Here is a 14,540-nt window from a genome sequence, read left to right as displayed (position 1 = left end):
ATCCTCATTAAGAACATAAACAAATGCCTCCTTCTTGATGTCTGAAGATACAGCATTGCTGAACGTAAGTCTAAGAAATTTGTTAGGTCCAGCTGTGAGCTGTAAGTATTTTTCATTTATCATGCTTCAGCAGTACAGTAGGTCTAAAAAGCTGATAAAGATGATAAAAGTTCAACCATCAATGCAGTAGGAATGAAGAAACAATAAGCCAATAAGAAATTATAAAGGGCATTCATTTATATGGACAACAATTCCATCTGGAAAATGAAGTTTTCAGGCCCTTTTTTCAGGCCGTTTTTTCAGATTACAGCCACGCCCACAATTATGGCTTAGGACAGTGATTAGAAAGGGAGTGCATCTCAGTGTAGGAATACTGCAAAGCAATGAAGGTCAAATGAAGGTTTTGCGTTTCATTTTCTCATTTTGCTTTTCAAAAAAACATCATTTTTTTTTTTTTTTTACTGGTGTGATTGTTTTTGCACTGGCATGGAATCTTCTCCATAGGAGTAGCCATAGGAGATTTTATTTTGTTTTCTTTCCTTTTCTCTGTCCCCAGGCCCAAACTTTTATGGTGTTTGTGTCCTCACTCCTATCCTTATCCTCCTATCCTCATCCTCGTGTTCCCAATAAAATATACAGTACGTGTATGGGTGTACTAGATGTAAGTAAACAAACCCTTTGCATTTAAACCTTACTTGTATGGATTAAAAGTAAATTATTAATATTAAAAGTAAATTATTTATAAAGGATATCTTTTTTGACCCAAGACTTACATCAAAAAGTGTCTAAGAGCAAACTAAATCTCACAAGGTAAAGGTAAAGCTCACATGTAGAGTTCAAATACAGGCAGCCCAAGAGTATGAGGTTAAATTTAAAGGCATCATTTGTCATAGCTGAAACCAAGACAGTGTTTGAATAAGCTTAGATTAGCCGAGAACTACAGTCTGTGCCATTACTACTGAGCTGCATCACGGCAATTATTTCTGATCAGGCAGCTGAGTATCCATGGTTACAATGACCAAGACATATTCTTAATAATTCTGATCCACCTGATCCATCTATATGAAAAGAAAGCAAACTCCCCTAGAATGCCAGCTGAGTCAGATGAACAAGATTCACTGCTATCAGTGAAGTCTCTTGCATAGCCACACCTTATGCTATATACCAAAAATATACTTTCATCTAATAAGAGTATTTCCAAACCTTTTACACTAGCTTCTTGGATGGATGTTTAGAAGACTTTGTGAAATGGTGAAGTTAGAAATTAAAACACCAAAAACAGGGCTACACACTTAGTATTCATTGTATTCATAAGACATGCTGCTGTATATTACCATTCTTCTAGTGATTTAGAACTCTGAAACTCTGATGAAATTTAATGTCTGGGAAAAGACAAATCACTGAAACCATGAAACGCTTTTCAGCATTTGCCTGAAAAAAAAAGGGGACAAACAGCAGTATCTTATTAAGCTGAATGTATAAGCACACTATGTTAGAAATGTCTTTCTGTTATACCTTTAAATGGATGGCTGTATCTCAGTCATCCCATAGCAACCTGGCACTTATTTGATCTGCAAGCTTTAAAGACATTTTGGTATAATATAATAATACCATGTGATATTTTATTTGGTACTTAAATTATGCCAATTGTAATACTAATTACATGGTTCATAACTACTTACAAGTAGATAGTGTCAGCGATTAAACCATATAGAACATATTACTACATATTATAAAATCATAAAAAAAAACATTTCCTGTTATTTTGTCAATTGCCTATCTAGCAGAAATTGCAAATAACGTTTCACCATTTGAGAAATTTTAGTATGGGTAATTTTTTTTGTTCAAAAACAACATAGTTGAGAATACTAGAGAGGCAGGAAAGTTGAAAAACTTGTCAAGGTAGTGGCGAGAAGATGAATGAGGTATGCACTTAAGATTGAATTAAGTAATCTTAGTGGATTAATTTAAAAGATTACCAAAATGCTTTCTACTTTTTCTACTCCTCTTATTCACATTACATTGTCTTCACATCCCTTTTTAATTTGCTTATTCAAAAAAAGGTAGTAAATGAAATGATTTTATGCAATCATATGACGCACTGTTCCTAATAATACTGTCCATTAAATATATCAACCAGCAGTATTCATAAACATGACAAGTATTTACTACTTGTAGTAATTATAATAATTAAGACAAATTTATTAATACAGGTTAGTTGATGTATTCACACTGACATAAGGTCTGGGAGGCTTCCTCCTGCATCAGTATATGTCTATAATAGACTATGTCTGTATATGTCTTCCACTCCTTACATGAGCTCCTAACACAGGTATCCTGCATCCATGATCACTGTACTAACTGTGTCTTGAGCGGTAGCACAAACTAGATTTTTACTGGAAGCCATACCACATTTTTCAACACTTCTACAAGGAAAATGGAACGTCTGAAAGCTACCCTGGTACTGAGACTGATTATTTACTAATGTCTCCCCTTGAGACTTCATCTATGTCAGAGGACATATAAGGTCATAATCCTGTTTATTTCTCGTTTGTCAGTAACACACCCACCTTCGATGTTTATGCTGGAGGGAATGAATAAGGTGTGTGAGCAACTGAATATGGCTCCTAGGGTTCTTGTTTTGTTTACCTTTTTTAATGAGCATAGCCTGCCCATGGGTCTGCAGGGCCCCAGGCAAGATCATGACCATTGGTCCCTCCAACATAGTTTTAGCCAGGTAATATTTATATTAGGCTAAATATCACACTATATGAATTGTAAAACCAAGCAGATATTTAATTACTGACTTTAGTCCGTCTGTCTAAATGAACGATTTGTCAGCTAACCTCTATCCCATTCCCTCGGTGGGAATAGGACTGCTACAGACCAGACATTATTTGGCTCGGGGACCATTATAAGCACAAAAATAACACTGACATAATACAGTGTGTGTGTGGTGCTGGTACAAGTGTATTGGTTGCAGCAGCACTACTAGGATTTTGAAACCCCTTGTACAAACAAAATGGCCCTAATATGTCAGTGTCCCTCCATTATAAAGTGTTTTGGCTCGAGTCAGTAACTGTATAAACACAAAGTGCACCTATCTGGTACTTGATAAAATGACTAATGAGTGTACAAATTGGGTGTAACCAATAAAGTGGCCACTGAGTGGAGGTAAATCTCATATTCACTCTCTCCCCCAAATCTATGGCCAAGATCGATTTGCAAAAACATTCAGAGACTTAATGTGGACATTCATGGGATTCTCAAGCATTTGAGGTTATTTTTGTAGCCACAAGCCTTTTACTTTAATTCACAGTTGACCAAATAACCACTGTTCAGTGGGAACTAGACAGTTGGATCTCTTCACCTGACTGCTTGATTTAATTGAGCCTAATTTGGGAAAGAAGTTGTTCCTGAGGACAAATTTTGCAGCTGACTTTGTGACTTGGAAGGCTGTCAGGAGCATTGAAGCATGCTTGTTTTCTTGGAATCACAGCTCCTGAACCACCTGGGCTCCAAGTGCCACCAAACTGGTGTCTTTCTTGCTATTTAACAGAGAACTACTTTTTGAAACTTATAATCCATTACTCATTTAATTGTTCATCAAATTTAAAACAGAATCAGAAAGAAATTTATTGGCCAAGTACGATTTCACTCGAGTCCTCTATCCTGTCACCATGTCACTCTACCTAATGTCAAGCTTCAACAGTATTCCCAAGCTTACTCATTACATAGGCTTTCCTTACAATATTGTTAGTGAGATGTGTGTGTGTCTGCGTGTGTGTCTCTGTGTGTGTGTGTGTGTGTGTGTGTGTGTGTGTGTGTGTCTGCAGCGAGCAAATAGCAGATTGATGAGACCTGACTGCGTGCTTCCCCTCTGTTTACCTGCTTCAGTAATCATGGCTGCATCTTTATAGTTTCACTCACTGAGGGCTACAGAGTTCAGCCCCATTATAGACTCATCCCATGAGACAGTTCTTCTGCTGTTCAGGAAACACACACGAGTCAAGCTCAGGCATCAAAGTAAAATGAAGTAGTAGCAATGCATCGACTATGTGCTATAATCTAGCTGTGGTCATGGGTGGAGCCATTTCAGTGTAAAGCATGACCACCTATAGGTTTGCAGAGAAAGATAGTCAAAACATTGGGTTTCAAATGAAAAACAAAACAAAAAAAAAACATGCTGCAAACATTACATGATAATCAATATTACACATCTCGGGAGACAGAGAGAGTCAAAGAAAACAAACTAACAAACAACTAAATTATTAAATAAGGAGGGTTTTCTACTATGATCTTTCACAAACTATAGCATTTGCCTGATAATTCAAAGTAGACAGGGTTGCATTATGCTTACTACAGTAGCTGCTGAACAGTCAAGGATGAAAATGTGTAAAAAGTATTGTTACCATAATTTCTTTAAATTAATACCTGGTTTATGCCAATGGATTTTAGAGTCTTTCATGCTCTCAAGCCAGCCGTGAGAATCTTTTTCCTATGTATGTTGAGCTGAATAGCAGGTATGCATAAGAGGACAGATAGCATTTTCCTCCGAGTGTGTTATGCTATCCTGTGTACCAAAAGTGTACCTTTGTCTGAAATAATTGTATTGAAATTATACAGAATTTTAAACCTTCTTCGTGCTTCATATAGACTTACTGTCTACTTTATAATGCTGATGATTAACGTATAACGATATAAGTTTTCATATATACCACAAAAACCTAAAGAACATAGTCCATATTTTCAGGCTTCATTTCCTACTAGCCTGATGAAAATTTAAGTTACTAGGTTAGGATTAGTTAATGGGGAGCTTCTTCATTACTCCTACTGTCCTTTAAAAGGCTGCAGTGAAACCATGTGTATTATTACTTTTATAAGATCTTTCTGATTATACCAAGAGAATGTGACAAACAATTAATTATAAAGGCCACGAAACTTTCTGACTCAGAGCTGACCAGTGCAATCTGTTAATCCTAAATGCATGGCTACTTTATGATTTACTGCAGCACTTTTATTTTGCGATGTAAACTGGGTTAGCAGACATGGCCGACACACTAAGCGCTCTTCTCCATGTATGCGGAAACAGTTTTTAGGAAACATGCATAGTTTCCTAATTTTTTAAGCACTTCATGCTTAATCAATTTCCACTGATCAAACTGTTAAATCTAGGAGTTTACTGCCATATCTTATTTTATGGGACCTGAATGAGAGTGTAGCATTTATGCTGTACAAAGCAATATTGGCTTACAACTTTGTGAATTTGCTTTTGCAGCATTTTGTCACATTGCTAAATTATCTTGTCGAAGGATTTATTCCAACACCCTGTGCTTTTTGTACACTGTATATATGGACATTTTAGGGAATTGCAGGTTGGCAGTATTTTTAAAAAAATAAGAATTCTACCAAAAACACAAAGCCCAGTAACCAGCCAACACAAGGGTGTTAATTAATCTATAACCTCTGATTCCTTGGTGTTGCCTTTTTCATGGAACCATGCATGGTGACTGGTTTCCCTGGCAACACCAAGCACCAGCCAATGGTGGAGTATCTACAAAACTTCGTGCTGTAAATGTCCACCTGCCAAATGAATTAGTGAGGGGCCTCAAGTTCAAGTCTATTTTAGCCTTGGTGGAAAGGAATATTTTAAACCATACTTTTATTGTTTACGGAGGGAACAAAAACACAGCCGTGCATTTAAGTACAAATGCATAGAGTATATTTTAAAAAAATACATTTACATTTACAACATTTAATACATGCCCTTATCCAGAGCAACTTACTGGAGTGCTTTATAGTCCCAATCTGAAAGTGAAATAGGTCAGGATCTTAGAATACAACTATGCTATGATGCTGTTAGAGAGTTAGTATAACAAGAAGTTTGTACACCAAGGAAAAGAGAGTACAGTTTTTTTCTGGATTTCGTGCTTGGTTAGTGGTGGTTTTTGGGTTTTCAGGTTTTCGGATAGCCAGGGGAAGTTCAATCAATCCACCACCTGGGTGCCTTGTACCGTGAGAGCATGGTCTTGCTGGGATTTACTTGCAGGTTCATGAGCTGGTCCATGACTAGATGTCTGCCATACATGCTGAGATACTTGAAATCTTAGCATTACATTATTTTTAAATGTCACTCTAAGATTTAGATCTTGAACCCTGAAAGCATTTTTTAACTCATATGCAGAGAAAGGTTGAAAGGACATACTAAGAAAGTCAAATTCATCAAGCAGTATCACCAAGAAGATCCTTCCTCATTGACCTTTTCTAGATGTCAGCAGGCTCTGAGGTGATGAAATAACAACGTGTGAATGTCTGGGTTTATGCAGGGAACATGGAGATCTTGTATTACCTGCAGACCTAAAACATACTATGTCACTCAGTGCAGTTTTTTTATTACCTTGTGCTAAAGATAGAGAATGTGTATAGGAGAGGGAAAAAATGAGACACTGCAGAGCGCACTGGTTGCAGTCTAAACTTAGGACCCTGAGCCTGAACTATATTACTAGCAGTTTTGCTGCATTCTGGCATGGGTTTAAACAACCTAATTACGCTGAAGGGATATCCATCTTGTCTGTCTACTTCTCAGCACTCTGCTGGAATACACTGTTCTTATGGAACAGTGAACTAAATTAAGAAACACATTTCTATAGTTTTATCATGACCACCATACCTCATTTCAATGATGAAAGAAAACTATTATGCACATGAGGTCAAAAATAAATTATTCTGATTTCCATTAACTGTTAATCATGTTACAGTATAATAAAGTATAATTGTATTTGCCTTAGGTTTGTTCAAGCTCAATATATTCACATTTATGACATTTTAGAACCCACAAAGTGCAATTCTCAGTTCAAACAGCTGTGAATCAAACCACTGGATAACAGGAAGACGTGATCACAGTGTGCCACATTTTCCCAGCTACTGAAGTGGAAGTCATCACTGGATGAGACTGGATCAATGCTTTTACTCTCCTTCATTTTTAAAGAGGTCAATTCAGTTGAAACTTTAATGTGCTTTAATTGGAAAAACAGAGAGGGGGGCAGACGTGGTTTGTAAAAGAGCAGTCACTGAGCTTTAACGGATGCCCGTGCCTTCTTCCCAGGAGAGAGCAAACAGACGGCCCAGGAAAGGTCAGGGAGCAATGCTGAGAGCTGTGGGAGAGCCCCCACTGAGCATTGGCTGAATAGGAGCAGAGATAAAAGATGGATAGAGGGGAGGGAGAGTGAATGAGAGATACATGGTGCTGGGTAATCCAGTGGTCAGAGAGAATGAAGGTGAATCTCTGTTTCAATGAGTGCCAAATACTGCCATGCTCACCTAAAGCCTCCCTTCTCACCAGGAGACAAAGTGTTAGAGAAGACAGGATTAGTAATGTAGAGCTAAAAGTTGAAAGAGAGAAAAAAGAAGAGGATAAATGAGGAGAATATTATAGCTGTGGTATGTTACTACATAGGCTGATGTGTCACACAAATAGAAAATTGTCACCACAGGGTTTTTAAAAACATATGTAGATCCATTCCTTATTATAATCAATGTAGATCCCTGTCTATAATCACACAGTAGAACTTTCTTTCCACACTAATGCTTTTCAACGCAAATCATTTACTTACGTAGGTTGATTAAATACTTTTGTGAATTCAGCTTTGTTTATTAATTGTTCTAACCCCCACCTACCCCAGACACCCCCCGCCCACCCCCCATTAAAATAAGTAGTCATATGACATTTTGATAATACATTTGCTAATACATTAACTTTTGTCCCTTTTTGTTTCCTATTTGAAATTATGTAAAATCATTTAGTGTTAGTTATACAACATGATTAATGCATGATTAGAAACACTGTCTGAACTTGTTATCATTTCTCTAACATAAAATAAAGCCATGTACTACATTTAGGTCAAGACTGTTTAATTTTTCAGGCCATAAATATTTCTGTTCAGGCTTGCATGTGTCTCTGATTTTGAAATGGGCATAATTAAGACACAATGAGAAACTTCAGACTATGATGTTGATGATCTTTCTTTAAATGTGATTATAAAACTACATTAAATTCCGATCTGTTTTTTAGCGAATTACTTTCATAGTTTTGCTTTGCTCTGTGTACATTACATATTGTCAGTCAATGATGTAGACAGACAATTCCATATACTGTGTAGAAACTTGAGTTGTTGTTTTTTTTTTTAAATACTTTTCATTATGGGCCAGTTCCAGGGGCTATGATAAATTAACTGAAAAACAACATAGTGGAAGCCTGTAACAATATATTAATATCAAGGACTTAATGCAGAGTAGGTTCATCCTGTGTCCCCATAACAGCTTTTAATCCTTCTTGGAATGCTGTCATGCTATCTTGAATGGTTTGTGGTGGAATATTGGGCCATCGTTCATGAAGAGAATATTTAAGTTCTTTGAAGGATGAAGGAGATGGAAAGCTATTTTTAATCTGCATTCCAGATCATCACATGATATTTAAATCTTGTGATTGGGAAGGACTTGGAAGGAACTTGACTTAATTCTGGCATTCATCACATTGTTTTTGAGTAATTTTAGCAGTATGTAGGGGACATTATCATCCTAGGATATGAGGACAAGATAAGGAAAAAGTGTTTGCATCACTGGATGTACCTGGGCCAGTATGTTTAAGCCACTCAGTGTTAAAACTTTGGGCTTAACTGCCAAAAAAATCTTTAAAAAAATCAGGATTTATTCATATACTTCTGCCTATTGCTTTTATTAAATCTTTTTTTTAAATATGGTTTAGCCAATTCAAAGTCAAGATCCTCTTTCATGGCCTGTGTCTGATATTATGTCTCCAAGTCCCTGTATATCTGTATATTTCCCAGAGTGATGCGACTGGACAGCCTTGGGAAAAACATCATTTTCATTTCGGCGAAGAGTAACCTGGAATACAAGTCATGATAATATCACCACAATATCATGACACAGGGGGTGTGTGGATCGTGACTTACAGTACAGCCCATGGCAGCAAGTTTGGAGATTTACATCAAGTTCTGCACGTCCTCAACAAAACATCCATGGGGAAGCGAGGAGAAGTGGATCATATGTATATGTAACAGTGCTGAACTGTCATATCATTTATGCAAATCATGTAATCAATAATACATTATTGTCTCTGATTCTTCTTTTCTTGTGCCTTGACAAAAAATTTACCCCATGTTAGAATAATATGCAAAATCCTGTTTTTCTGTTACATGTGGGCTTACTGTCTGTTTTATAATTTGAATCCATAAGAAGTTACTCCCCCCATCTGGTGCTGTTCTGCCACTGCAGTTATGGCGACAAGCAGTATACAGTATGATGCTGTATCCTGCTTATCTCCAGTTGTATGCTGCTGTACAGTGATGATTTACTGTATAAGTTTTAAGCAGTACACGAGAAATATCACATGAAATGGTACTGAAAGTGGTGTCAGTATATTTTTTTCCTCGTATGTGTGGCAGCCTGGGAAAACCCTTCATACTGTCTGTTGTCTAAAGACTGAAATGTGTTTCTCTTTTGCATGTATCTCAACCAGACAAAAAGTTTTATCATTTTAACATCTTGTTACCCCTAAAAGTGAAAACTGAATAAAATTGCAATTAAAGATTCCAGTCCAATTTCATTGAAAGACACTGCACCTACTTCCACATTTACAAGCTAATCAAATTATGAAAAATACCACCAAATTTTAAAGAATTATACTATTTAAAATGATATATTTAAAATGAGAAATGAGTTCTCACTTTGGTTATCAGCATAAATCACATCAGTCTCTGTCTCATCACCTGAGGTAAAATTCACACACAGAATTTAAACACAAGCCTTCACTCGACTGATCTCTGTTCAGGCTAACATCGGAGGGAATTCATTTAGTCAGTTCTGTTCTGTTGACTTGTCTTGTTATTAATGTCTTTTTATTATAATTTAAACATTTTTAAAACTGTCACTGTCATTTGTGTATGTATCTTCTCTGTTTTGATGATGTGATGGCACAGGAGTTTCACAGACATTCTGACAGTTGGCATCTGACTGAATTCAAAATGAATTGATTAGGCTTATGTCCATCTCATTATGGCAAACTTGATCAAATCATGTGAGAAAATCACACTTAGCTAGTAAGGTATTAGACATCCTTAGGCAGACTGAATGTATTTACTGCTGAATTGACGTGATCATTGCAGGTAGATGCCAAGAAAAGTTTAGAAAGTAGCGTAAATAAAAAGAATTTCCATGTTGTTTGGGTAAAATATATTTATTTTCTCTTAATGTCAAAGTATATTATTGGCAGAAAAACTTGATTTTAGTAAAACATAATGTCATAATTTTTGGTTAATTTCCAGACTTCAGACCAGCGATTTCTGTGTTTCCCATACTGCCTTACATATACTGTCCTGATGTTACCAAATTTTCAATGGACTGCATTGATGTTTTATGCATTTTTTTGAAAACCATGTTTCAATATTTACTCAGTGTATTATCAGAATGTGGTTTTACTAATTATCGTATATCACTGTTTACTTAATATTTTGCCAATTATCCCAATAAGGCACCTAAAATCTGTATGGTTACCCATTATAAACAGTAGAATTAGACCAGATTATCAGATATTACAGCCTATATGTTTCCTAGTATACACACAGGCTGTTCAGCTTATGTCTACCTGTGTATGCATATGTGTGCTGTTGTGTGACTGTAGATTGTATAATCCTTGTAAACAGGAGGCTGAGTGCATCTCTGGGCTAGTATCATTAGTTCAACTGTGTCCAACAGGACTGGAGGTTGTGTCTGTCAGCTTGTCACTGTTGTAATGTTGTCTAATTAAATGATGATGTGGAGGAAAGCAGCTACGATGTCCCAGTGTGCATTAGAGGACAGCAGGAGTGGTAATAAGCACGCTGCTCTCTGAAAGGCAGAGGAGGCTGTAATTGGAGACTCGGATACTACAGGTGTGATGTCCTCCTCTGTAATGTGGGTTTGGCATACTATAAAGAAGTGGTGACTAGAGGCAATTAAAATGACCCTGCACTGGGGGAAAAAACAGTGATGTGTAGAGATGGACCACCTACATTAATTTGTGTGTCTGCATGTCTATATGTGTGTGCATTTAATACATGAATGATGCAAGGATTGTGATGCCTCTGACTAGTTTGTTAGAGAAAAAAGTGTTAGGGTAAATTATGTAACAGTGTGAAATAGTTCGGGCAAGAATTTTCTTGCACTTTTTGCATTGAACATATTGATAACTTTACAGTACAGTTCCTTAATTAATGCTTAAGTACTTAGTAGTTCTTCAATAACTACTATTCACTACAATAAACTACTATGTTGACTGAACTCTAATGATTTAGTAACCAATAAATTACTATGCTGTCAAAACAGTAACATCTTGTGGTAACTAAATAAATTGATCTACTCATCAGTGCTATGCTGACAAAACAAACAAGTGAATGACTTCTTATCCAATTTTGGATGCTAGTTACAAGTCTCATTAATTAACTAGCAGTATTTAATGCTTTAATGCAATTACAAAATTAGGAAAAGTAGATAACACAGTCATTCAGAATTGGATAACAAGTTGTTATTATTTCATCAGCATAGTAATTTAATACCCTTACCCTGATTTAGTAACTAATTTAATAATTAGTTACTAAATCATTACACTTCAGTCGACATAGTAGCTTGCTGTAGTGGTTAGTAACTATTGAAGAACTACTATGGTAATACTTGTTTACTTACTGCTAAGTTAATAAGTACTTAAGCATTAATTCAGGAACCATACTGTAAAGTCTTACCATAATATTAATGTTAATAATATTAATGTGCTAATAATAATTAAAGTACATAATTAAAAGGAATGTGTCATAATTAACTACATCAATCCCAATTAATAGGGCGCTTAACTGACCACAAACAGAGAAGCATGTCTGCTCATTATCATGATGATATTCTAATAATCATCATGTCAATTTCTCAAGCATACTGTAATTGAAAGCAAATCTTGTTGATACAGAACTCATCTACTATCAAAAAATAAAGACCATGCCTGAACCTTCACCTCCAATCTAGCTAACTTCCAATAAATTCTCATCTTTCTACACCCACCACCACCTATCTGTCTCCTCCCTACCACTTCACTGGCATCCCTGGCTATTTAGCACAAAGCAAACACTGCCCAGAACTCCAGCCCAAGTTCTCAGCATTTTCCCCTTACTACGTTTCCACAATAATTTTCCACAGATTCTTCCAAAAGAATCTTGGTGTAAGTATAGATGATGAGCTCTGATCACGTTATATCAATAAGCGATTTGTACTTCACAAAATCAGAAGAATGGAAGAACCTTTCCTGACTACAGGTGCCAAGTTCCAGAGAAAGATGGCTGTATGATAGTGGTACTTATGGAAACTGCTGAATCATTGATCATTTTGTAACATTGTTAAAGCCAAGAAGGTATCCAGGTGATTCTGGAGGTCACCTGGAGGTCAGGAGGGGTGAAATGGAACCATTTAATGGAAACCTCTAGTTTTCCAGGTTATGAGACTATTGTCTGAGAACTTTGTATAGTTGTGCCTTTAGGTTCAGTCTGCCTTCTGTCCTGTGCTGCCTGCTGTCTGTAGTTCGAAATCACGTGATCAACAAATTTACAATGACATAAATAAATCATAAATCTATCCAAAATATAATGAGCATAGGCTGAAAGTATATGAGTGAGAGTGTGATTGTGTGTGCAAATGTGTGTGTGAATGTATGTGTGCATAGTGGCCTGCAAATGAATGATGTTCCATCCAAGGTGTATTCCCACTTCACCCCGATCAGGATAAAGTGCTTAGTGATAATGAATGAATAAATGAATGATATAATAGCATTAGTCAGCAGTTACTGGTTACTGCACTGGGGCAGAACTCCTGTCACAGAAATCAAGCAGTCTATCTGATAATCTCCCCCATTCCCCCATGTTTGTTAATCTCATTGTTACACCCTGTCTTAGCTCAGCAAGATCTCCAAACCAAAATAAAGGTGCAAATCTAGGTTTAGGCACAGCTTATTCTGTAGGTCTGAACATGTATTTCAGCCCAGCTGTCAGAGAAGAGGTGCAAGCAGAAAGAGAAGCTGAAGATTCTAATGCAGCAGGTAGAGGCATCGCTCATCTTCTCCACACACTAATGCACACATCCTGCACTCCTCTCAGAGGAAATCCCATGTCTTTTCTTCTGGCCTACACTAGCAAAGTTGTATTTTTACTCTGACTCCTTATATCACATTCTTTGTCTCAGTAGCAGACAGTACTGAATCAAATGATGAGTGTGTGTCATAGCTGTACTGTGGTGCCCGTGTAGATTAGACACTCAGAGAAAAACAACTACTGTCAGTATGAATACAGTATATTTACTATAAAATATATGCACCTAAGGATCCAGACCAACAGTTATATGATGAGCAAAAACTTCCTGCCTTTGTCAGGCAAATAATTGTGTGTGTGTGTGTGTGTGTGTATGTGTTGTGGCTTGCTGTGAAACTCAGCGCAGTGAGTTGTGTTTGAGTAAATCTTGCATTTCTGCTTCTGTCTGCCTTTCTGAGGAAATATAACTTTTCTGGTGTCTTTGGAGAAGAAACTGTCGAGACAAGAGGCCAAAATTCTGAAGGAACAGGTACACATCATCACCATGCACATCCAAATGATAATTAATATCCTATAATTCAGCTTCTGTCTGCTGCTTCAGTCCTTCTTTAAATATCTACAGTACTTTCATTCTTGCTTGTCCTATATTCTTGGTATTTGGGGTGCCACTCACTTTAAGAAATGATCATTCTGGGGTTTACTGTAAATTCATTGCTCCATCTTAATTCTTTACCGGAATTGGAGAGGCATATACTAGAAATGGTATGAGTGTGGTTAAGTTGTAAAAATGATGGTTATGTGGTTGTCTGTTGTAAAGCATAAGTATGTTGCTCTCAGCCTTTCATTTTTTTCTGAATAGCTCTTACATTACCGTCTGTTCCCAATAGAGAAAATATCTATATGCACTATATACACATCATAGAGTGACTTAATGATTTACACTGCTCAGTAATTTACTCAAATTGTCAAATCCACAATACTTCTGTTTGTTTTATTCTTATATAATTTGATTCATGAGAGCAGATGTGTGCACAGATCTATACATTCTTTACCATATTAGTTAGTATGCATTAGCCTGAAAATAGTGCTTACATTTTCAAGAAATCAGTGGCAGTTCTCTCCTTTTTATTCTGTGTAAAGTTACAGATAACATACTATTAAATCATGTCCTACTTCTTTACCTCACACTCTGTGTGTCACTTTCTCCCTTGCTCTCTTTTTTTCTCTAAAGTGTGAATAAAAGTGTGATGGTAGTAATTGTAATAATGAAATGGTTAAATGTCCACTGTTCCAGCTACACACTTCTCACTTGAATGACCTCATGAGAGAACATCTGTAGCAAGAGAAGAGAGATGATAAACTCTTAAAGAAATTTGTACAGCTGGAGCAGGAGATAGTGAACTCCTGTTCAGCGAGAAG

This window comes from Pangasianodon hypophthalmus, chromosome 19, assembly GCF_027358585.1.
Source record: "Pangasianodon hypophthalmus isolate fPanHyp1 chromosome 19, fPanHyp1.pri, whole genome shotgun sequence".
In the NCBI taxonomy this organism is placed as follows: Eukaryota; Metazoa; Chordata; class Actinopteri; order Siluriformes; family Pangasiidae; genus Pangasianodon; species Pangasianodon hypophthalmus.
Note: the sequence above shows the minus strand (reverse complement) of the source record.